Here is a 25,847-nt window from a genome sequence, read left to right as displayed (position 1 = left end):
GAAGGCAGACGCTTAACGACTGGGCCACCCAGGCGCACCATGAACTACTTATAACTCTGTAATTTGTAGACAACTTAGAGCAGTGCAAATTAATTTTGTCCAGAGGTGTACAAACGCATTTTTTTCTGATGGAGCATCAGTTGATTTTCCTCCCCCAATGTGGAATAAACCAGTTTTGCATTTCTGAAGCAAACTCATCTCCGTATTCTTGATGGCCTGTATGGCCCATATATGTTTCTGCTCCCTGGACTGTCCTTTGAACCTATTGTAGCATCTTACTGGTTTCTGCATTAATTAATGAGTTAAATAAAATCTTTGATTTTTTTTAAATTTTATATTGTATAAGAGGCACGACTTTCCCTTTAAAATACATATTTCCTTTTGTGGCAGGATGGAAGGGACTTCCAAACAGAAGGAGTAGTGATGTCTTTTTAAAATATGGAAATGAGGAAAAACATAGTATGTTGATAACAGAAATAACACGTGCACTAGTGGGGAGACGAGGCTGGAAATGTAAGCAACAATTAGGTCAATGGAAGTGAAAAATGTATTGTCTTAACAGTTGGCACCAGAATTCCTCTTAGGGAGGGTACTGTAATTTTTTGAGCCAATATTTAGACTACTGCTTATTGATAGACCAAAGAGCGTGACTGTCAGCAGGTACCACGGTAAATATTTTAGAAGCGGTTAGAGTGGTCTTCCTAAAGCAAAGAAAGAAATATATTTTAGCTTCTAAACAGGGAGGGTAAGAGGAGAATCAAAGATACAATGCACAGTTGGAGACCATGTAGGGTAAATGACCGGTAATGTGGGAGTAGCTAAAAGGCATTTCAAAAAAAGGAATATCTAATGTTCAATTTGAAGTCATTTGCACTGATGTAATATAATCTTCCCAAAATTAGCTTTAAGTCAGCTAATTTCAAGGCCAAATTTGGGGGGATGGGAGGTTTCAAATGCCTATAGAACTTACAAAGAAGCAGAATTACATACCTGCAGAGGCACTACCCACTAAAACCTGAGCCCAAAAGTAGGAGTACTCATGTAAAAGATGCAGAGACACAGAAATCTTGGAGAGAAACATGAATATCCTAGGATTGAGGTGATCCTATTTAGGTCTCAGTGGGTAACAGATCTACAGCTAACACTTGGGTTACATAAACCAAAGATAAAGACTTTCTACTTGGTCTTGGAGATGATAGAGAACCCCTGACGTGACTGGCATGGCACGAGAGCTGTTCCTAGAGGTTAGGGGATGACATGAAAAAAGGCAATCAAGTGCTCAATTGGGGCTGGAAAGGCAGAAAAGAGTTGCAAATTACAGAGCGTTTTAGTTTGTGAATGGGGCAAATTATTTTACATGGGGACATTAAAAATAAACTCATTAAACCCAGGGCAGAGAGCAGTGCCATGATTGACAAAGTAATGGAAAGAAGGCCAGACAGCTGTTCAGATCACCAATTCATTGTCTCATACTTCTAGTTTCTAGCAGAGAGGGCAAGTCTCAAATTACCTTCCCACATATTGTCAGCATTTAAGAAATCATGTTAGCATCAGTGCAGGGGAAAATGGGAAATGATGTGTGAGTTGCTTCCTAGGGAGTACTGACATCTTCCAGAAATGGTTTATGGAAGGACCATCTTTCTTATCACTCACAAACACTTTTGAGGATCAATTTATACTGAAATCCAGTTGATTTGGAGCTAGCTCAGTACTGAAGAGCAGAAGAGAAAAAAATAATCTCTTATTGGAGTTAGGTCAGCATTGTGGTTGAAAATATGAGTTTTGAAGCAAATAGAACCAATTTGAGACTAAGCTCTACCCCTTACTGGCTGTGTGATCTTGGGCAAGTTACTTAACCTCTCTGTGCCTCTGTTTTCATCTATAAATGAGGGTTAATAATAGTAACTTTCGGGATGCCTGGGTGGCTCAGTCAGTTAAGCAACTGCCTTCAGCTCGGGTCCTGATCTGAGGGTCCTGGGATTGAGTCCCGCATCGGGCTCCCTGCTCAGCAGGGAGTCTGCTTCTCCTTCTCCCTCCACTGCTCCCTCGGCTTGTGCTCTCTCTCTCTCTCTCTCTCTCTGTCAAATGAATAAATAAATAAAATCTTTAGAAAAAATAATAGTAACTTTCTTAAGAGTATAAGGATTCAACAACAATACCAACTGTAACACTAGCTAAGCACTTAATATTGCTACACTGTATAGAGCACTGGATTTATAGGAACAGGCACTATTCCTGGCTCTTCTAGTGGTAACCACTATTCTCTTTAATCTTCTTGGATGGTTCTTTCCCAATCTGAATAATTTCCTCATACAGGTGTGCCAATCCAGTACTTTGCTGAATACTCAAGGGGACCTTCTTCAGGCACTAGCCACATTTCATGTGCTCAATAGCCCCATGTGATTAACAGCTAATGTTTTGAGCAGCACAGATATGGAACATTTCCATCATCAAAGAAAGTTCTACTGGATACTGTTGTTCTAGAGCCAGACTTGTCTAACTTCAAGCCAATATTCAGTCTGTCAGTGCTTCTCAAAATTTACTGTGCATGTAGATCAGCTCAGGATCTTGTCAAAGTGCAGATTGTGATTCAAGAATTCTGGATAGTACCGGAGAATCTTCATTTCCAACCTGATGTCAGGTGATAATAATGCTGTGGGTTAGCAGACAACATTTGAGTAACACTGCAAACCATTAGATGTAAAGATATAAATTTCCATACGGTATTAAGTTGGTGTGTGTTTTCTTTCATGGGAAAAATATACTGAAACAACAACAACAAGAACATCACCTGACAGCAAGAAAAGATCAGTGTAACATTTCTTAACCTTTCTTACTTGCAATACTTTTAGTACCTAATTCACAACTCTAAGTTTATACACAAGTCAATTTCCCACAGGGAATTAGGAAGTTTAAGTTTCATGTTTGCTGAATCTCAGTGTGAACAGACCTTTCATGCTAAGGGGAGAAAATGGTGTTCAGTATGTGCTTGAACTGATTCACACCAGCTTATGAGAATTGATTGTTACATTTTTAGGAATTTTGCAAGCCAGTTGCTGAGGAAAGGCATTATTCAACATTAAATTAAATTAGAATTAAATAAATTATATTAAAAATAAAGATAAATACTCAAAACTCATCACATTCTAATTATTTTACTACTTTACTGTATACTATTTATTTACTTTTATATTTTATTACTTTATTATTATCTGCCTTCTTGAAGTTATTTGCACCTATTTTTTCTGTCCAGTGGAAATGCTACGGAGTGGTGTGCTACTGCATGTTGGTAGCTTGAAAGTGACCATGGTGGGAGAATTTCCACCACAGAAACAAGCAAATATTGCAAATACAGGCTTCCCCCTCTCCCCCATGTGGTTGATTGTTACAATTTACCAGCATGCATGTGATGGTTTTGCCTTAAGAATGAAAATAAATTCACAAAGGGCAATCATTCAGTTGCCCCTTCAACTGCTGTAATATTTCTCATCAATCCTTAGAGTTATCTTGGAACAGACATTTTGAAACATGGAAGGAACATGATACTGAGCCTAAGAACAGAAAGATAATTTACCCAGGAGAAAAGCTAGATTCTTAGACCCAGAGAATCCCGCATGCCGTTTAATACAGCCTTCCACCCACCGCAGGAACCATGAGGCTACACAAGATCTTGATGAAGAGAAGCAAACAGCTTTGTTTTTAATTGGAACAGAAATCCCAATCATTTACATGACAGAGACAAAACTCAACGCAGGATTGTTCCTTCCAAGGGCCTTCCTGCCCCTCCACTTCCCAACACCCCCCAGAAAGCTCAAGGAGTGGACGCTGCTTTACCATCACAGTTCCCAGACCTTTTATGATGCAGAATTAGGGAGAATAGGTGAGGAGAGTAAGAGCAGAGTGTAGGCATGGGGAGAGGAAATGAGATCTAAGTAGATACCTGAAGGAATTACCCGCTCTAAGAATTAATTGGTGTGAGGAGCATTACAGGATGAGGAAATAGAAGGCCAGAGGTGGTAAAGCTTACTCTAAGAGTGTAAGAGATGTGTGCACCGATGTGTTAATGAGGAGATTATGTCAGACCTTGTGGACCCAATGAAAGGTTTACTCTACCAAAAAGCAACAGAAAGCCACTGAAGGATTTTAAGGAGAGGAGTCATAGGATTAGATGTGCATTTTAGAAAGATCATTTCAGCTACAGTGAAAAGTATATATTAGAATGGGCTAAGCCTGAAGGCAGTGAGACCAGCTGGTGATGGTAATGGAAAATTAGGGAAGTTAGGGGATATTTATACCTTTATAGGAGGAGGTAAGAGTGGGAGAGGTAAATCAGGCAGATAGACAAGTTTCATGTTGGCTACTGAAAAGTCACTTGACTACCTGGGATCTTAATTTTCTCATTTTAGAAAATGGCATCCTACCTGGCCCTGGGGGGTCCTCCCTCCCTTATCACAATGATACAGAGCCTGTTTTATGTGCAATGTACTCAGGGTAAACTTCTAGTATTCCAGAGAGAATTCCAGAAAGAATTTAGTTTTTGTGAAGTGTCTCTAAGGAACAAAAGCATTTTATTAGCACTGTCTCATGAGCCTTTTGGGTCCCTGTGAAGCTGGAATAATCAACAAACACAAATGATTGGCTCAATAAAAGGGTCAAGCATTCACTGGCTTATTGATAAACTATCCAGAGAGACAGAGTTCTCTCCTTTGAGAATTTTCCATGCCATCAACATTGATAAACCAAATGCATCTTCTAGGCCAACTTGAAAGATTAAGATTCATGTTTAAGAACTCCAAGGATCCATAAATCAAGACCAGTAAACAAGTATGATTTAGAACTTATTTGTAAAAAGTATATATGTTTTCAGCCTATTTAGAATAATCACTAATGATTATCATATTTTGTATATACATTTTCCTTAGATTTTTTTAGTTTGAAATAACTTGCTTCCAATTTTTATGCATTGGTATTATCACACTTACCATATCTAAAAATGCAAGGCAATAGATTCTTTTGCTGTTGTTAAAACTGTCTTCATTCATTCTTTCTCCAGAAGAGTTACCTAAACATGCCAATCTTTTAAGCACTCATTAAAAAGTGACTCTGTTTTGGGCGCCTGGGTGGCTCAGTTGGTTAAGCGACTGCCTTCGGCTCAGGTCATGATCCTGGAGTCCCTGGATCGAGTCCCGCATCGGGCTCCCTGCTCAGCAGGGAATCTGCTTCTCCCTCTGACCCTCCCCCCTCTCATGTGCTCTCTCTGTCTCATTCTCTCTCTCTCTCAAATAAATAAATAAAATCTTTAAAAAAAAAAAAGTGACTCTGTTTTGAGAACATTCAGAACCTATATATTTTAATTAAATATCTGTAGAATTCATAAGGAACATAAAACAATACATATCTTTCATACATATACACATGCATGCACCCATGCACATACACACACATATATATGTATACCATTCTAGAAAAAGAAATTAACTTTGGTGGAATATTTGTACTTATGCCCTCTAAGAGATTAAAGGTTATTTGAAATCTAGAATTCATATCAGACTGTGAAGGTTGGATATAAACTTGATGAAGTTTGATAGACCAGAAAGGATACCTTCCAAATTCAAAGTCGACCACAGGACTAAGAACCTATGATCACTGGGATATCAATCAGCTGAAATTCATTGCAGTATCGTCAGAGTTGGAAACTCGAAGAGAGGTGGGAGGAAGATATTATAGAAATAGTGCCCAAACATTGGAATAACCCAAGAAAAGCCCAAGACACATTAGATAGTAAAGAAGGGAGTCCCCCAGGAAAGTAAGTGTACTCCTCATCATTCGGACTGCATATAAGACCTATATAATGTAAGTGCTCTCACAACTTTGAACACTGAAGGCCTCCTTGCAGGTAAGGTGTCCAGGTTTCAGTTCTATAGCTCTGTCCATTTGTTCAGCAGATATTGAGCATCTCAATGTGCTGCATCCCATACTGAGGCCAAACATAAGTTATTGTGCTAACATGGGTGCAAGGAAAGAAAACAAAAATTAGGTGACGGGTGGGCAGAGTTCCATGGAGTACTGAGGGTTGGGAGCATATAGAAACAGTTGTAAAAGTAGCTATATTTAGGGTACACTTACATGCCTGGCACTGTTCTGGAAACTTTTATATTCATTGATCCATTAATTCTTCACAACAACCTAAGAAGTATGTACAGTTTTCATCCCCACTCTATAGGAGAGGAAATGGAAGTACAGAGAGTTTATGTTACCTGCCCAAAGGTCACACTAAATTTCCCACCAAAACTTCAGGCTGCTTCCAGACAAATGTCTGGATCACCTCCAAGGAAGCAATAGAGATTAGTAGTAATAATAATAATAATAACAATAACAATAATAATATTTATTCAGTGCCAGGCATTTTTTCTAAGTGTTTTATTTATATTAACTCATTAATCCTCACAACAACACTCTCTTTTTTTGGACACTCTTTTTTAATTAATAAACTATTTTTAGAGAAACTCAAGGTTCACAGAAAAATTGTGTGGAAAGTATAGGGAGTTCCCATATACCCTGTTTCCCTCCTCCCTCCACCCCACCATGCACACAGTTTTCCTTATTATCAACACTTTGCATTAATGTAGTACTTTTTTTTACAACTGATGAGCCAATATTGATGCATTATTATTAATATATTTACATTAGGATTGACTCCTTGTGTTGTATAGGTCTGTGGGTTTCAACAAACGTGTAATGACGCGTATCCACCATTACAGTATCATACAGAACAGTTTCACTGCCCTAAAATTCCTCTGTGTTCCACCTATTGATCCCTCCCTTCTACCCCTGAACCCCTGGCAACTACTGCTATCTTTACTTTCTCCAGAGTTTGCCTTTTCCAGAATATGCTATGGTTGAAATCATACAATGTGTAGACTTTTCATAATGGCTTCTTTGACTCAGCAGCATGCGTTTAGGTTCTTCCATGTCTTGTGTGGCTTGATAGCTCATTTCTTCATATTGCTGAATAATCTTCCATTGTAATGATGTGCTAGTCTGTTTACCCATTCACCTACTGAACATCTTGGTTGCGTCCAAGTTTTGGCAATGATGAATAAAGCTGCTCTAAACATTCATGTGCAAGTTTTTGTGTGGACCTAAGTTTTCAACTTGTTCGAATAAATGTTGAAGAGTATGATTGCTAGATAGTATGGAAAGAACGTGTACCTTTATAAGAAACCACCAAACTGGGGGCACCTGGGTGGCTCAGTCAGTTAAGCATCTGCCTTTGGCTCAGGTCACGATCCCAGGGGTCCTAGGATGGAGCCTTGCGTTGGGCTCCTTACTTGTCAGAGAGTCTGCTTCTCCCTCTGCTGGTTGCTCCCCTGCTTGTGCTCTCGCTCTCTCTGACAAATAAATAAATAAAAATCTTTTCAAAAAGAAAGAAAGAAAGAAACCACCAAACCGTCTTCCAAAGTGGCTATACCATTTTGCACTTCCATGAGCAGTAAATGAGAGTTCCTGTTGCTCCACATCATCCCCAGTGTTTGGGGTTGTCAGTGTTTTGGATTTTAGCTATTCCAGTAGGTGCGTGGTGGTATGTCATTGTTTTCATTTGCAATTTCCTAATGACATACGATGTTGAGCATCTTTTTATATGCTCACTTGCCATCTGTCCAGATCTTTTGTCCATTTATTAACTGGCTTAAGAACCCCATTTTCAGATGAGGTAACCGAGGCACAGAGGGGTTCCACAAATTTCCCAGGGTTACATAGTGAGGGGCTGAGGCCAGGCAGGAGGGTTCAAAGCCCGCAGGTGTACTCACTACTCTGTAATGCCTTCAGGATACAGGTTTGGAGCTAAACACCTGGCTCTCCGGGCTGCCTGTGCAGTGTACCTGGTGTCTAACCCCCGGTAAATTATTTAACCTGCCCAAGCCTCAGGTTCTTCTGCATTATGAGGAAAACAGGTTTCAGTGTTGCTGTTAGGATTAAATGAAACAAAGTAGAGAAAGTGCTGAACTTGTTCTCCTAACATAGCAGCTGCCAATAAATGGTAGCTATTATTAGTCCAAGGCCACATGAAAGAGAGAGAGATGCCTGCTGTAGCCCTAAGAATTAGCACCTGCCTCGAAACTAAAATAGATCAGTCTGGGGCTTTAAATTCTATAGAAACTCAGACATTTCTTGGTGAGGTTTTCATGAACAGTTGTCAGCTGACACATCAACTCCTTACACCTAGTGCACACGAAGAAATAAAGGGGACTCCAGTTTCTTAAAAGATGAATAGAATTTTACTGTATTCAATTTCCTTTTCCTGTTCATCTTGCCCTTTTGATGGCCCTGCCAAACAAAACAAAACAAAACAAAACAAAAAAGTCACAGTTGTATTAACCTTGCAGTGAATGAAGCATGCCCGGAACCAGATGCAGCCTGGGTGCTTCCACTGAAGCTAGAATGGTGGCAGGAAAGGAAAACAAGCCATTGCACCCTATGTGTGCAAATGACTGTCAGAGGGTGCAGGACTCCTCCAAACCCCCAGGAGTTGTGAATGCCCTTAAGGCCATATTCCCCAGGGGGTGGTTCCCAAACCTGGTTGGTCACCAGACTCTCCTGAGGTGTTTTTCAAAAAGAACAGATTCCTAAATGCTCAGCTTAGACTTGACTGAGTCAGAATCTCCTAGGGGTTGATGAGAGAAAGGCATTCTGATATGTGTACCTTTAAAAGTTCTGAGAGACTCTAATGGTCAGGGAACTGCTGATGTTTGGAATGTGTGTGTGTGTGTGTGTGAGAGAGAGAGAGACAGAGAGACAGAGAGAGAGAGAGAGAGCAGAGAGAGAGAGACAGAGAGAGATAGGGAGAAAGAGAAACAGAAAGAGAGAAAGCAGGCGAATGCTATGGGAAAATGGAGCATTATGGGATGTAAGACCTTTACAATTGTACAATTTAGTGTATTTATCAGTAAAAGTAAATGCAAAGTGATTCAGAAGTAACTGAAATTGTTTTCTAATGAAGGTGGTCAAAAACAAAGACTATCAGTTCAAAGAGGAAAAAAAATGCTAAACGGAACCTGCTCTTTAGACCTCTCACTTTATTCTGATGTTGCAGCAGCATCTTTAGAAGGTCTTTATATAATGACTCTTAACTAATTTGGATAACTTTTTTCCCATGAGAGTTAATGAAGTTGAATGATTTAACTAAATGTTTGGAATCAAAATCTAAGTGCTTTTCTTTAGGTTTTCAGGTTTCCAGAACTTCAATGAGTTAATGAGAAATTTGCATTCAGTACAACAATAAAGAAGTTAATTATGCTTGGAAAAATTCCAGTTTCATGGGTTTAAACTATTACTAAAACTCTGCAAATACTTTGATTTTCAAAGTTTTATCCTTTGATTTTTATCTACTCATTCAATAAGCTTTTTTGAGCACTACTACTACTATGGCAGACCACTGATTTAGATGGTGTTAATATGAAGAGGAGGTTTCCATATAAATAAACAGAGGTAGAAAGGGTGAGAAGCAGCTAGGCTAGGAAATAAAAGAAACTAACATTTTAATGAGCACTTACTCAGTGCCAGTCTCATTTATATACAGTATTCTAGTTCATACAACACTCTGACAGCATAATTTGATCACTGAGAACTAAAGATAACAAATCTGAGCCTGTGTTAAACAGTCCTGGAACTGGACATAACTTCCTGTCCCTGTGTTAGACAATACTGGAAAAAAACCCAAAAATGGCCTACCTGTTTGCCCCTGGAAAATAAGACTGTGAACCAAATAAAATAGGTTAATTCCACTGTTAGCTGCATGCTCGTCTCCCTAGGCCCGCCAATCCAGTTATTATTTCATCATTTCTGCCCCCCTCAACTAGTTCTCCACCTTAAATGCCATCCAGCCTATCTAAATCCCCTAAATATCCTGCCCTGACTTCTCCCTTCTGAGATATTACTCTCTGTCAAGAAGATGTTCACCCTTTACTAGAGCAACAAACTCCGATACACACAGATTTGTTTGGTCAATAGGTCTTGTTTTGTTTTGTTTTTCTGGTGGCCTTTTGGGGAGTCAACAGTCAGTATCACCATTATTTAATGAAGAAATTTGCCCAAACTCATCAGCTGTTACGAACTTTCTTGAAGAGCCAAGTGTTAAACGCAGCTATAACTGACTCTGAAATTCGTATTCTATTCACTGGTGTACACATTTAGGCCTATGTACTGGATGAGGTAAAGGACACAGGTTTTTACCGTATGTTCTCAGATGGTCTCAAGCAAGCAACTTTAAAGAGGATGGCAGTATTAAAAGTGGCAATCCGTAGGGGCGCCTGGGTGGCTCAGTTGGTTAAGCGGCTGCCTTCGGCTCAGGTCATGATCCTGGGGTCCTGGGATTGAGCCCCAGGTCCGGCTCCCTGCTCGGCGGAGAGCCTGCTTCTCCCTCTCCCTCTGCCTACTTGTGCTCTCTATCTCTCTGTCAAATAAATAAATAAAATCTTAAAAAAAAAAAAAAGTGGCAATCCGTAAATGCAAGGGAGATTCAAGTCCTTAAATCAAGTCAAGATATATTTACTGCCATCTGCTCTTCACGGTGACACAGCAATAAAATGCATAAATCGATGACTCACAGACCATGAGAGAGTTGCCTGAGTCCCATAAACAGATGCAAACAAACAAGAACTGAACTATTGATTGATAATGATAATTAAAGCTTAAAATTTTGCACATGATTCTAAAAAAATTATGTAAGTCCTCCTCTGTCAGTGTTCAATATGCTCATAATCACAGACTTTTGGGACCTAAGCATTGCATGGTTATTGAAAATAGAAAACATAAAAAATGTTAACAGTATTTCAGTTTCAAATGTATTGAAGATACGGTGTTGACTTCAAAATGGAATGAGGATGGGGGCGCCTGGGTGGCTCAGTTGGTTAAGCAACTGCCTTCGGCTCAGGTCATGATCCCAGAGTCCCGGGATCGAGTCCCGCATCAGGCTCCCTGCTCACCGGGGAGTCTGCTTCTCCCTCTGACCCTCTCCCCTCTCATGCTCTCTCTCATTCCCCCTCTCTCTCAAATAAATAGATAAAATTTAAAAATAATTAAAAAATAAAATATAACCATAATGGAAAGAGGTGAACAGAGGAGCTCTGTGGGACACAGAGGAGGTGGGTTTGGTCAGTAGTCCCAGACAGCTTGATTAGTTCTACAAGGAGGTCAAGAGGCAAACATCCTAAAGGCAGAGTTGCATGAAGGAAAACAACGAACCACTTGCCAGAAAATATAAGATATGTTCTAGATATGCCGTTTAAGGGCTCCCAGCTCAGCCAATGGGGTTCTGGGGTCAGGATGAAAAGGTGGGGTCAGGCCATGGTGGGTACTGACACTCTGCCATTGAGGAGGGTCCAGAGGGACACAGGTTGGGTGGGGGTGTGGGGGGTCGGGGAGGATGGTGTAAGAAATTTCCATAGCAGGGAAAGTTTCTCTCAAAATCCAGTAGGGAGATGCACCATGGCATTACCATCATTAACACTGAAAAATGCAAATTGTACTGTTGATGAATGAATTAATAACAACAACAGCTAATACTTTCAAGTAGCACTTTTTTGTGCCAGGCAGTAATCTAAGCACTGTACATACACTAACTCATTTAAAGTTCACCCATTGAGCACCTATGGGATAGGCACTGTACTTATCCTTATTTTACATATGAGGAAATTGAGGCACAGAGAGATTAAGTGACATGTGAAGGTCTTACAGCTAGTAAATGGCAGAGCCAGGATGAATCAATCAATCAGCTCATTAACAATCCAACCACTTGTGATGTTCTGTCTTAGCAGGCAGAAACACATTCTTTTTTCTACTCTAATAATGTAGAAATATACTCTACACTCAACAGTCTACTTCAGACCTTGGCACTGAGTACTCAGTACTCACATGGGATGTAGGCATTCTGTGCTTATATACCACTTACAAGGCACAACACTTCTTGCATTTTATCTGCCATTTCATTAAAACAGCCTGGGATGTCTTATGTAAACTGTGCTCTTAAAGTGTCTCTAGGTTAGTTGGCCAAAACTGATCTGTTATTTTCTATTCATTTTCAGAATTATAATTAGTGATTTTAAGTATTATTTTTAATTTTTTATATTTAGCATAAATTCTTTGGTCTTGGAACAAGCTCAAACTTATAGAAAAGTTGCAAGTAGAATTAAAGACCTCTTCTGAATCATTTGAGAGTAAGTTGCCAACCTGATGCCCCATCAGCCTCTAAATGCTTTAGTGTATATTTCCTATAAATAAGAACATCCTCCTAGAGTCCACAACCATCACAATCACAAAGTTAACACTGACACTACACTACAGTTTAATCCTCAGACCCCAGTTGTCCATTAATGTACTTGATAGATCCAGTTCACGGTCACACGTTGCATCAAGATGTCCTGTTTCTAGTCTCCTTCAGGCTAGAACAGTTCTGTCTTCCCTTGACTTTCATGGCTTTGACACATTTGGAAATGACAGGCCAGTTATTTTATAGAATGTTTCTCAATTTAGAGTTGTCTGATGATGTTTTCTCCTGATTAAATTCAGGTTATGCATCTTTGGTAGGAATACTGCAGAAACAATGTTGACATCCTCTTATTGCATTCTTAGGTGGTACAGCTTTTTTTTTTTTTTTTAATTTTTTTTATTGTTATGTTAATCCCCATACATTACATCATTAGTTTTAGATATAGTGTTCCATGATTCATTGTTTGTGCATAACACCCAGTGCTCCATGCAGAACGTGCCCTCCTCAATACCCATCACCAGGCTAACCCATCCTCCCACCCCCCTCCCCTCTAGAACCCTTAGTTTGTTTTTCAGAGTCCATCGTCTCTCATGGTTCTTCTCCCCCTCCGATTTCCCCCCCTTCATTCTTCCCCTCCTGCTACATTCTTCTTCTTCTTTTTTTCTTTCTTAACATATATTGCATTATTTGTTTCAGAGGTACAGATCTGAGATTCAACAGTCTTGCACAATTCACAGCGCTTACCAGAACACATACCCTCCCCAGTGTCCATCACCCAGTCACCCCATCCCTCCCACCCCACCCCCCACTCCAGCAACCCTCAGTTTGTTTCCTGAGATTAAGAATTCCTCATATCAGTGAGGTCATATGATACATGTCTTTCTCTGTTTGACTTATTTCGCTCAGCATAATACCCTCCAGTTCCATCCACGTCGTTGCAAATGGCAAGATCTCATTCCTTTTGATGGCCGCATAATATTCCATTGTGTATATATACCACATCTTCTTTATCCATTCATCTGTTGATGGACATCTTGGCTCTTTCCACAGTTTGGCTATTGTGGACATTGCTGCTATAAACATCGGGGTGCACGTACCCTTTCGGGTCCCTACTTTTGTATCTTTGGGGTAAATACCCAGTAGTGCAATTGCTGGATCATATGGTAGCTCTATTTTCAACTTTTTGAGGAACCTCCATACTGTTTTCCAGAGTGGCTGCACCAGCTTGCATTCCCACCAACAGTGTAGGAGGGTTCCCCTTTCTCAGGTGGTACAGCTTTTGATTTGCTCCTTTATGGAGAATGTCAGCTTTAACTATATGATTTAGATGGTGTCTGCCAAGTTTCTCCACTGCAAGCCTACTCTTTTTTTTTTTTTTTAAGATTTTATTTATTTATTTGACAGAGAGAGACAGCGAGAGAGGGAACACAAGCAAGGGGAGTGTGAGAGGGAGAAGAAGGCTTCCCACGGAACAGGGAGCCTGATGCGGGGCTCGATCCCCGGACCCTGGGATCTTGACCTGAGCCGAAGGCAGATGCTTAAAGACTGAGCCACCCAGGCACCCCAAAGCCTACTCTTCTCTTTATAATTAATAAATATTTTGTGCAGAAGCACTTTAAAACAATGTAAATTTATTAATTTATATTAGCATGGACTCATAACTTCCTATTATATTCAGTGGGTCACCAACTCTAAGATAATAGATTATATCTCTTTGAGGCTCAAATTGATCAGCGGGATCTCCTTCAAGCTGGCTTGTGTCCTTTTGTTGTTGCTGTATTACTTTCTATTTATTTATTTTTTATTGAGGTATAATTAACATCTAGCAATATGTTAAATTCAGGTATACAACATAATGATTTGATATTCGTATACATAAGTCTAGTTAATATCCATCGCCATACATAGTTACCAAAAAAATTGTGTGTGATAAGAACTTTTAAGATCTATTCTCTTGGCAGCTTTCAACTATAGTATTATTAACTATATTTATATATTATAATATATAATATATTATTAACTATAGTCACCATGCTGTACATTACATCCCCATGACTTATTTATTTTATAACTGGAAGTTGGTACCTTTTGTACTTTTTGACCTCCATCAACTACTTCATCTATCCCCACCCCTCGCCTTTAACAACCACTGATCTCTTCTCTGTCTGTGAGCTTGGTTTTTCATTTGGTTTTTCATTTGTTTTTTGAGTTTTTTAGATTCCACATATAAGTGAGATCATAAGTGAGATCATTTGTATTTCTCTGACTTATTTCACTTAGCACAATGCCCTCAAAGTCCATTCATGCTGTCACACATGGCAAGACTTCATTCTTTTCTGCTTAAGATTTATTTATTTAGGGGGCGCCTGGGTGGCTCAGTCATTAAGCATCTGCCTTCAGCTCAGGTCATGATCCCAGGGTCCTGGGATGGAGCCCCGCATCGGGCTCCCTGCTCAGCGGGAAGCCTGCTTCTCCGTCTCCCACTCCACCTGCTTGTATTCCCTCTCTCGCTGTGTCTCTCTGTTAAATAAATAAATAAAATCTTTAAAAAAAAATTATTTATTTATGTGAGAGAGAGAGAGACAGACAAAGAGAGACAGAGAGCGGCGGGGAGGGGCAGAGGGAGAGGAAGTCTTAAGCCGACTCCGGGCTGTGCGCTGAGCCTGAGGCAGGGCTCGATCTCGCCACCCAAGATCATGACCTGAGTGGAAACCAAGAGTCTGCCGCTTAACCAACTGAGCCACCAGGCGCCCCAAGACTTCACCTTTTTTATGGCTGAGTAATAGTCCCTTGTATATATATACCACATTTTCTTTCTTTTTTTTCTTTTTTTTGTATTTTCAGTTTTACTATAAAAATGCACACAAAACATAAATTGCCGTAAGCTATTTCTTGGCTCTGCTTGCACTCAGCACTTGCATTTGAGCAGCTTTCTTTGCTTTTACCATCTCAACAAGTTCCTTACACCATTTCAGGCCATCCTTTGTCCTGCCAGGCACTGTTTCTGCTATGTGTTCCTATCTCTCTGGTGTATTTACTGGGTATGTTTTCAAAGCTTGTTCCAAAAGCTTCTGTTCTTCTGTTGTCCGAGGGGTGAAATCTGTGTGTGGACCTTCCAGTAGTTCTGAAGGTGTTGCATTGTCTGCTTGAGGCACCACTCCATGTTCTTTTCAAAATTTATCAAAAGCCTTTTTCTCTATGAGATCTTTTTGATGAGGTCAAGTTTCTGAAGACTCTTTATCAGTAACAACTTCGGCAGTTCTCTTGACTCCAGAAGAAGGATGTATGTTCATCCTTACTAGGATGTAGCAATTACTTCCCATGCTGAATTTGTTCCAGCAGGAAAGAGGTTCAATTAGTTAGTAATTGCAGATCGTCTTCTGACCAATTTTTACTGCCATTTCTACTTCGCCAGTTGCTTTGTCTGTGTTCTTAGATGCTATTGCATGCAAACTTCAGGTTTTGCTCTCTTTTCTCACTTGTTCATTTATTTCTTCCGTTTTTCCAGAAGAGCCTTTCCTACTTCTTTAGTAGGTGGTGTTTCATTCAAACACTGTAAGCTTGCTAGTTCAAGCCAATTACAAATTTTTTTCCAGTTCTTCCATCATTTGAACCTGCTCTGCCTCATTGTCAGAAAAGTGATTCCAGGTCTTATGTGAGTTTTGAAGTTTTTGCCTTTCCTTTTTAATGGATTTTTTCTGGATATCTTTTTCCTTCTTAGCCAATAATGCTTGTTGTCTGACTTCCTCCTCTTCTTTCTCTTTGGCTAACCAAACAGCTTCTAGTTCAGCTTGTCCTTGTTTTTCTTTAGTTTTTCACTCCTTCCAATTTGCTTCTGCTTTGGCTTTCTTTTCTGCTTCTTTTGTGACTTTTCTTCTTCCTTAATTCTGTTTTTGTTTTATTTTTATCCTTGGATCACAGCATTATCAACTAATGTTCTTATTCTGTTCATTTCTTTTTTTTTTCCTTTCTGCCCTTGTTGCTCTGTTCTGCTTTTCAATCCATCTCCTCTCATCATGACATTCTGCTTTTTCCTTTTCTTCATTTAAATAAGAAAATTCTCTCCAAGAATCAAAATTATATCCAAAAGAATGAAATGCATCTATATCTTCTAATGATGAATTCATAACACCAAGTTTAGGGACTTTTTTTTTTCTGTTTATTTGACCATCTGGAATTCCTTTCAAACACTGGGGAAAACACATCAAAGAAAGTGTCCTTTGCTTCGCTTTTGGAAGGAACCAAGTTATCAAAAGTAGGATCTACACTGTGGAATGCTTATCTTTTCACTGGATCAGATAGCATCTCATAAGCCTTAGTTATGCAAGTGAAGTAGTCGTTATCTCTTTTCTTTATTGGTTCACCAGCTGCTTTCCATTTGTCGGGGTGATGTTTTAAAACCATTGCCTTATCTTCTAGTCTTTTTTGGGATCAAGTGTTTTCAACCTGGGAAACTCTTCTAACTACAACTCTTCATCTTCTGATTCTTCTGATAACTCTTTTTATCCTCCAGTTCCTGAAAAGAGGCAGAAGCATTTTGTTTCTCCTCTTAACAAAAGCCTCAAACCACATTCCCAGAGGTTCAGCCTGACCTGGTGTGGAGGCAGAGGTCAGAGCGTGGGTGATGGTGGTGCCGTGGCCGTGGCCGTCTGCAGCTCTAGGCAGGGGCAGCATGAGGGCACCAGGCTACACCACATTTTCTTTATGCATCCATCCATTGACAGACACTTAGGCTGTTTCCATATCTTCATTATCGTAAATAATGCTGCCATGAACTTGGGGGTGAATATATCTTTTCAAGTTGCTGTTTTCATTTTCTTCAGATAAATACCCAGAACTGGAATTGCTGGATCCTACGGTAGCTCTATTTTTAATTTTTTTTGCAGAAACTTCATACTGTTTTCCATAGTGGCTGCACCAACTTACATTCCCACCAGCAGTGTACAAGAGTTATGTATTCTCCATGTCCTCACCAACCCTTGTTATTTCCTCTTTCATAATAGCCATTCTAACAGGTGTGAGGTGATATCTCATTGTGGTTTGATTTGCATTTCCCTGATGATGAGTAATGTTGAGCAAAAGGGACAGGTACATTATAAATTGGCCATCTTTGTGTCTTCTTTGGAAAAATATATTCAGATCTTCTGTCTATTTTTTAATCAGATTGTTTTTGCCATTGAGTTGCATGAGTTCTTTACATATTTTGGATATTTGCTGTTTATCAGACACATGATTTGCAAATATTTTCTCCCATTCAGTAGGATGCCTTTTCATTTTGTTGATGCTTTCCTCTGCTGTGCCTATATCCCTTTGACATGGTCCTTCATTCCTAGAACACTTACTCTCTGGCTCAATAGGATTATCCCAAAAGTTTCAACTGAGCCCTGGAATCAGTCATCTCTAGAAAGCTCTGATACTTTTAGTAGAAAATGACATTTAAAAACCTTAATGAAAAGTGTGCTCATTGCTGTTGGGGTGGAGAAGGGATGCTACTGCAAGGCCATAATACATACACATTACACACCTGTATCTATTTATTTTATTAATTTAAATTATTATATTTATTGAAATCATGAGTTCACACAGATAACAACCAATTCCAACCTAACACCACAGTGTTCATTCTAGTCTTCTCCCTTTCCATTAGATAGTGAAAATCCTGACTCCCATTTTTCTTGTTATCTTTATCTTTTTTATTAACCCCCCCCATTTGTAATCCATTTCCCATATTGCCACCATCTTTTCCCTATATAGACAATGTCTTTATTCTGCTCAAGCTCTGACACCTCATGGCCAGGCTTCCCTATACACACGGGTGCTCTTTTCACCCAGCTTGGGCTCCGACGCTGCTCTAGGGTGCCCCGCCATGTGAACACCCTCCTTACCCAGCTCCGGCTCCCCACACACCACCCACCTCACAATGTCCACCTTAGTCTGATTTTAATATCTGAGCTTTTCAGAAAGGAGAAAAGAAACGAACTGATACACTGTCCAATGCTATTTTAAAACATGGGAATTGTTCCAGAGAATAAGAAATCACCAGAAACTTTCATTTGAAACTGCTAGAAAAAGATTTTCAGCAAATTAAAGCATTATTTTTTAATGAATTCTAACCATGAAGAAAATGTTTATTTCCCATGAAGATCTTATATCAACCAATAAGCAAAAATGTATTCATCTTACGCTACTTTGTGAAACTTCCCCTAACATATACATGACCCAGTGCAAGAGTACAAATGTAGACTCACATAACAATAAAGAAATACTGGAAAGTTCTAACTCACATTAATAAGCTTTTAAATAAAATATGTTCTATTCTCTTACCTTGACAAATTATCTTTCATAACAAAAATTTTTAAATGTATGAAACTATGTTTTTTATATGAGCAAAAGTCAGCTAAATATCAAAAACAACTGAATTTAATTACTGCTGCACATCTTGGGTGTTCCGTTGATGAGTCAGTGATAACTGATGAGTAACAAAACATTCATTAATTACATTTATTCCATGAAATTTACTTTTCTAGTGTCCATTCTAGCAAAATCACTAATTATGTGGTTATAATCAAGATTTTTTACATAGTTTATTTCTACTCTGAGTCATTTCTAATTAGATGGACTTTCTTGAACCAGAGATGTTCCTATATAAGTTGTTTATTTGATTGTTACTAATTTCAATTTGGAGAAACTTTGCTGAAACAACAGCAACTAAAGTAAAATCTCTAAAGCATTACGTAGATTCAGAAACAAATCATGAGCTTTTTGTATCATACTCAAACATTATAATAAAGCTATATATGAAAATTTATTATAATTGCTAAATATTACAAAATACTTTAATTTCACCATATAAATCTTTATCATTTAATAGTTTTTATCACCTCTTAAATCAATATCTATATCTGAACTTTAATATAAAGAATCAGTTATTACACATGTTATATCTAGACCTACATATATATCAATGTAAGAGTAATTTGAATCATTTAATATTACACAGATGTCATGTTCAGTTGTTGTAAGCAATTTAATATTCCCAGATGTCATGTTCAGTTGTTGTAAGCAAGTAAGAAAATGGATACTAGGCAGTATTGGAATATGATAATTCATTATGTGAAAATCCATTGTATTCATGTTATCCCATAATATGGTAGAAAGGTAGAAATTGGCAAGTTAATTAATTTGCTTTTTTCTCCTTACCTAAGCACTTCTACTGCTCAAATCCTTCCCTCAGAAGTGTTTGTTTCTAATGTGGGCAGTGGCGCAATCTATAATCGTTCCCACTCAGACACAGTCATTTTGTATTTTGAGGACATGGAGCAAGGGATGAAGAGGTGAATGCTGTTAGTCTCAAGAGGGGCTGTTTAGGATTACAGGTCATGCCGTGCCACAGTTGAACTCATCTCTTGTGTGACACGCAGTCCACACATCTATATTTGTGTGTGTGATAAGTGGAGCCCTCTGAGGCATAGCCAAGGCCACTTTGCTGGAGTCTAAGGACAGTAACGCTACGCTGCCTATAGGTGTTAAGTACTATACAAAATAGCAGATGAAGTTATAAGACATGGCCTATCTCTTTATAAGTTTGAAATCTAAATGGGGCGTGAACAGTGGAGGGGGAGGAGTACTAGGATCCATAAAGTGAACAAACACAATTAAAACTGAAAGTTGCCCAAATGTCAAGAAATAGGAGGCACTTTGTACATATTACCCACTGAATCCCCCTAAGTCCCAGACTGCCCCAAGGACAGGGACTGTCTCAGTAGCCACGGAGCTACAAAATCAATGCACAATAAATGTCGAGGATGAAAGAAAGGAGCATATGGCCCCTGAATTGATTAACTCAAGCTTCTACTGCCTTAAAAATAGTTCTTCTCACCCCCAATTTGTCCTTCACTTCTTTCTTTCTCCTACCTGCCCTCTTAATTCTTCTTTACCCCTTCAAAGGCATAACCTTAGAAGTTAAGCTTATGCACTTTCCCAGGTTTAAGATGCCACTGCATGTTTGATACTGTCCTTCCCACTTGGCTTTCTTGTAACTAATATTTACCATGGGAGTGTTGTACGTACTAGTAGGCACATTTAACAATTTAACTGACATCAGGGAATTTTTTTTCCTATGCATCCTATGTGATTTCATTTCTGTTGATGAAGGTTCTGACAAGGAAGTGAGGCACAGTAATCCTTAACTTTGTTAGAGATGTTTTTACAACAAAGTAACATCTTTGAGATGATTTTCCAGACCCATTAAAAATGGGAAGTCTTAATCATGCCCAGTATCTATGAGAAGAGAAATAGCTAATGTGGAATGAACCCAAATTGTTCTTCATCTGTTGTGGAATGGAGCTACATACACACAATCCTCACACAAACACTCACAGGCATGCTCTAATTCACCCTCTTAAATGCCTGGTATTTGATCCTATCTTGGTTAGCTCTGCTTGCTTTAATTATGATCAAAAGCTGGGAGTTGAGAAATAATCCAGATATTTGTCAAGCACCCACAAAGTTCACGGTACCATATGAGGTCCTTGGAACATAGTGTACAGAGGAGACAGTCGTATTCTTCAAGAGCGTATAATCTAAGAAGAAAGGAAATAAGAACATACAATTACAGTAACTACAAAATGAATAGGTCAAAGACTGCATTTCCAAGTTAGAGAATGGGTTGAATCAATTCAAGTCTTACCAAAATGCTGGTTTGCACAAAAGCATACACAAAAGGAAAGAAAGAAGCCAACTGAGAGCATGATACATTTGACTTAACTTTTTAAAATTAAGGTAAAATTTACGTACAGTGAAATGCATAGATATTAAGTATACAATCCAATGGGTTTTAGCAAAAGTACATACTCGTGTAACAAAATAACAATTATGATACAGAGTATTTCCATCACCCCAGATAGTTCACTAACATCTGTAGGATCTTATATAGTGATAGCCCCTCTTTAATCGCTGATTTTAGTAATTTGTATTTCTTCTCCTTTTTTTTTTTTTTTTAAGATTTTATTTATTTATTTGAGAGAGAATGAGATAGAGAGAGCATGAGAGGGGGGAGGGTCAGAGGGAGAAGCAGACTCCCTGCTGAGCAGGGAGCCCGATGCGGGACTCGATCCCAGGACCCTGGGATCATGACCTGAGCCGAAGGTAGTCGCTTAACCAACTGAGCCACCCAGGCGCCCTCTTCTCCTTTTTTCTTGGTCGGTTTTATTATATCTTTCAAAAATCCAACTTTATTCATTATTCTCTGTTGTTTATATATTTTCTGTTTTATTGATTTCTGCTCTTTATTTTTTTTCCTTGTACTTTTTTTTACTTTAATTTGCTCCTCTTTTTCTAGCTTCTTAAGGTAGAAACTGAAGTCATTGATTTGAGAATTTGCCATTTTCTGACATAAGCATTTTTAAAAAGTAAAACATTTCCTCATAACTTTTTATGTATTTGTTATTGTCATTCAGTTTGAATATTTTCTACTTTCCCCTATGATGTTTCCTGACACACGGCTTATAGAGAAATGAGTTGTTTAATTTCAAAATATTGGGAGTTTCTTTAGGTATTTTTTTTGTTATTAATTTCTAATTTAATTTCATTATGTTTTTTTCTAAATATTTATTTATTTATTTATTTATTTGTCAGAGAGAGAGCGCACAAGCAGGGGGAACAGCAGGCAGAGGGAGAAGCAGGCTCCCCACTGAGCAGGGAGACCAATATGGGACTCGATCCCAGGACCCTGGGACCATGACCTGAGCTGAAGGCAGATGCCTAACAGACTGAGCCACCCAGGCATCCCTAATTTCATTATGTTCTGAGGATATAGTCTATAAGATTTCAGCCTTTTGAAATTTATACAGAATTATTTTATGAGCTAGCATATGGTCTGTCTTGGCAACCATTCCATATTCACTTTGAAAGAATTCATATTCTGCAGTTGTTGGGTGAAATATTCTATAAATTTCAATTAACTCAAGTTGATTAACCTATCTTCTATATCCCTATTGATTTTGTCTACTTGTTTTATCCACTTGTTACATTAATTACTGAGAGAGCTATGTTAAAAATTGTGCATCTGTCTCTTTCTCCCTTTTGTTCTGCCAGTTTTGCTTCACATATTTTGAAGTTCTATTATTAGGTTTATAGATACTTAAGAATTTTATATCTTCTTGATGAGTCAATCTTTTCATCATTATAAAATGTTCCCCCTTTATCTCTGGTGATGTTCTTTGAAGTCTACTTTTCACCATATTAATATAATAACAACTACTTTCTTGTGCTTGTTGCCTGCATGATCTATCTTTTCTCCTTCTTTTACTTTGAACAGTGTTTATTTTTAAAGTGTATTCTTCCGTAGACAGCTGCCTCTCTCTCTCTCTTCTTTTTAATCCATTCTGATCATCTTATTCTTTTAATTGCAGTATTTAATCCATTTACAGTGAATATAATTATTGATATCATTGAGACTGAGTTTACAATCTTGCTTTTAGTTTTCTATATATCCTGTCTATTATTTCTTCTCTCCCTCCTCTCTTTTTCCTTTTGGCTTAATCAAATTATTTTTAATATTACATTTCAATTCTTCTATTGTTTTTTTAGCAACAAATCATTGCATTATTTTTAGTGGTTGCTCTAGGAATTACAATATGTACCTTTAACTTACTACAGTTTAATTAGGGTTAATATTGAACACATAAAATTAAAAGAGTATACTGTACAATTCCATTCCTAGCCCTCCATATTTTGTGCCTTTTTTTGTGGAAGGTAGCTATGCTCCCCATTGCTTGGATCCCTTTTTTTGTGATATATTTCATTGTTACTTATGTTGTAAATCCCACTATGAAATGTTACTATTTTTGCATTAAATAATATGTTTTTAAAAGAAATTAAGCAGTCTAATGTTTACAATTAGAATCACAGAAGGAAAGAAGAGAGTGAATAGAGCAGAAAATACATTTCTTGAAGAAATAATAACTAAAAATTTCAAATTTCAAAATTTTCCAAGCTTTGTGAAAAACATATACTTAGGCACGTATTTATTCAAGAAGCTTAGTGAACCCCAAGTTTGACAAAGACAAGTACACACACACACACACACACACACAAGCTGGAGAAAAAGAGATACTTTACATACAGAGGAACAATGGTAAGAATGACAGCTAAATTCTCATTAAAAACAATGGAGGCCAGAATACAATGAATATCTCTTAAAGAGCTGAACAGAAAAAAAGAAAAAGCTTTTAGCACAGAATTCTAAATGCAGCAAAAATATCTTTCAAAAATAAGAGTGAAAGCCCAGTTTCCCATATTTGCAGGGTGAAGGATTCAAGCAAATCCATCCACAGATAACAATTATGAAATCTGGACAAAATTTTTTTTAAAAAAACAACTATTTAAAGGCATTCAAAAAAAAAAAAAAACCCACGAGAGGGGCACCTGGGTGACTCAGTCGTTAAGCGTCTGCCTTCAGCTCAGGTCATGGTCCCAGGGTCCTGGAATCGAGCCCCACATCGGGCTCTCTGCTCCGCGGGAGGCCTGCTTCTCCCTCTCCCACTCCCCCTGCTTGTGTTCCCTCTCTCGCTGTGTCTCTCTCTGTCAAATAAATAAAATCTTTAAAAAAAAAAAAAAACACAAGAGAGTTTCCACTTGAAAATCCACAACTGAGGGGCGCCTGGGTGGCTCAGTCAGTTAAGCGTTTGCCTTCAGCTCAGGTCATGATTTTGGAGTCTTGGGATCCAGCCCCACATCAGGCTCCCTGCTCAGCCGGGAGTTTGCTTCTCTTCCTGCCCCTCACCCTGCTCGTGTTCTCTCTCTCTCACTCTCTCTGTCTCTCTCTCTCAAATAAATAAATAAAATCTTTAAAAAATAAATAAATTGGTACAACCATTAAAAAAAAAAAAAAAAAAGAAAATCCACAGCTGAAATAGGTAAGAATTGTGTCTGTGATGTTTCTGTCATAAAATATTCTCCCAAACTCCATATATCCAGAGGCAGAAAACTAAAGCCTTACTCATTTAGTGTGACAGGGGACGGAGTTCAAGACTGAAGGAGCAGCTAAAAATTTAGAGATGTAATCCTAAAAGGGCAAAGTGTCAAAACCTGAGTATAAATCTGCCCATATCCCTGGCCAACCACTAGTTTATAATCACATGGGACATACCAATGGAATGTTTTAAACAGTTTTAGTCCAGTCAAGTTAACTGCTTATTAAAATAAAAAACCAACAATCCTTAGAAGAATATAAGAATATCCAGTGTTGGGTGCCTGGGTGGCTCAGTCGGCTGAGCATCCAACTCTTGGTTTCAGCTCAGGTCATGATCTTATGAGTCATGAGATGGAGCTCCATGTCAGGCTCTGCACTCAGTGGGGAGTCTGCTTGAGATTCTCTCCCTCTGCCCTTCCCCCAACTGTGCTCACTCACTCTCTCTCTCAAAAATAAATAAATAAATCTTAAAAAAAAAAAAAAAAAGAATATCCAGTGTTGATAAAATGCATTGTCTATAATATTGTTTTCAATCAAACATTCCTAGCCATACAAAAAAACAAGAAAGCATGACACATTCAGGGAGAAAGGAAATTAATATATAGTGATTCCAAGTGGGCCTAATGTTGTATATAGAAGTCAAAGATTTCAAATCAGCTATTATAAAGAATTAAAATGTGTTCAAAGAACTAAAGGAAACAGTAGTCTCAATGCTCAAACAGATAAAGAATCTCAATAGACATGAAGAAAATATTTTTTAATAAAGAACAAATACAAATTTTAGATTGAAAAGTAGAATAATAGAAATGGAAAGTTCACTACATGGACTCAACTTCACATTTGATCTGGTAGAAGGCAGAATCAGTGAACTTTAAAGAGATCAAAAAAATTATTCAATATGAAGAACAATGAGAAAAAAGATTGAAGCATTTTCAAAAACCTGTCGGACAATGTAATTGGAGTTGCAAAATAAGAGAAGAGAGTGCGGGACAGGAAAAATATTTGATGAGTGATGGTTGAAAATTTCCCAAACTTGGTGGGAAATATTAATTTGCATATTCAATAAGCTCAACAAACCTCCAAAACAGGATAAATGCAGTGAAAACCATAGCTAGTTAGCACACCAGTGTCAAACTGCTAAAAACCACTAACACTGCATGCTAATTATACTGGAATTTAATTAATTAATTAATGTTTAAAATTGCTGAAAACCAAAAGTAAAGAAAAATCTCAAAAACATGTATTTAATCTGGTGTCCTTATGGTAGGTAGTAGGAGAGGAAATCCAAGACCAATTACTCCAGTAATGGTTGGAAAGGAGAAGCCTATACATTCATTTTAAGTCTGGTTCTCCTAAGACCAGATGATTAACTTGTACCCATTCTACCTTTATTCCTGTTATGCTTTACATGTCCTGTTATTTAATTTTAGGATTGCTCTGTACATCCTACGACTACTACTCCTTTTTTTTTTTAATTAATTAATTTATTTTAGAGAGGGAGAGAGCATGGGGAGGTGTAGAGGGAGAGAATCTCAAGCAGACCCCATGCCGAGAGAGGGAGCCCAATGACAGGGAGCTCAGTCTCATGACCACGGGACCACAACA

General features: G+C 38.3%; 1 long non-coding RNA gene and 1 pseudogene across 1 annotated transcript in view; both read right to left on the bottom strand.

The window, feature by feature from the left end:
• Nucleotides 1-14,858: 14,858 nt before the first annotated feature.
• On the bottom strand, nt 14,859-16,979 carry LOC144382499 (dnaJ homolog subfamily C member 2 pseudogene; annotated as a pseudogene).
• A 2,174-nt stretch (nt 16,980-19,153) lies between these two features.
• LOC118537953 (uncharacterized) overlaps nt 19,154-25,847 on the bottom strand; it is a 64,741-nt gene continuing 58,047 nt past the window's right edge. The window contains exon 5 of the long non-coding RNA XR_013449886.1: nt 19,154-20,850. This is a non-coding gene — a long non-coding RNA (uncharacterized LOC118537953). The remainder of the gene's footprint in view (nt 20,851-25,847) is intronic.

Source organism: Halichoerus grypus, chromosome 7, assembly GCF_964656455.1.
Source record: "Halichoerus grypus chromosome 7, mHalGry1.hap1.1, whole genome shotgun sequence".
In the NCBI taxonomy this organism is placed as follows: domain Eukaryota; kingdom Metazoa; phylum Chordata; class Mammalia; order Carnivora; family Phocidae; genus Halichoerus; species Halichoerus grypus.
This window is presented reverse-complemented; position numbering and strand designations above follow the sequence as displayed.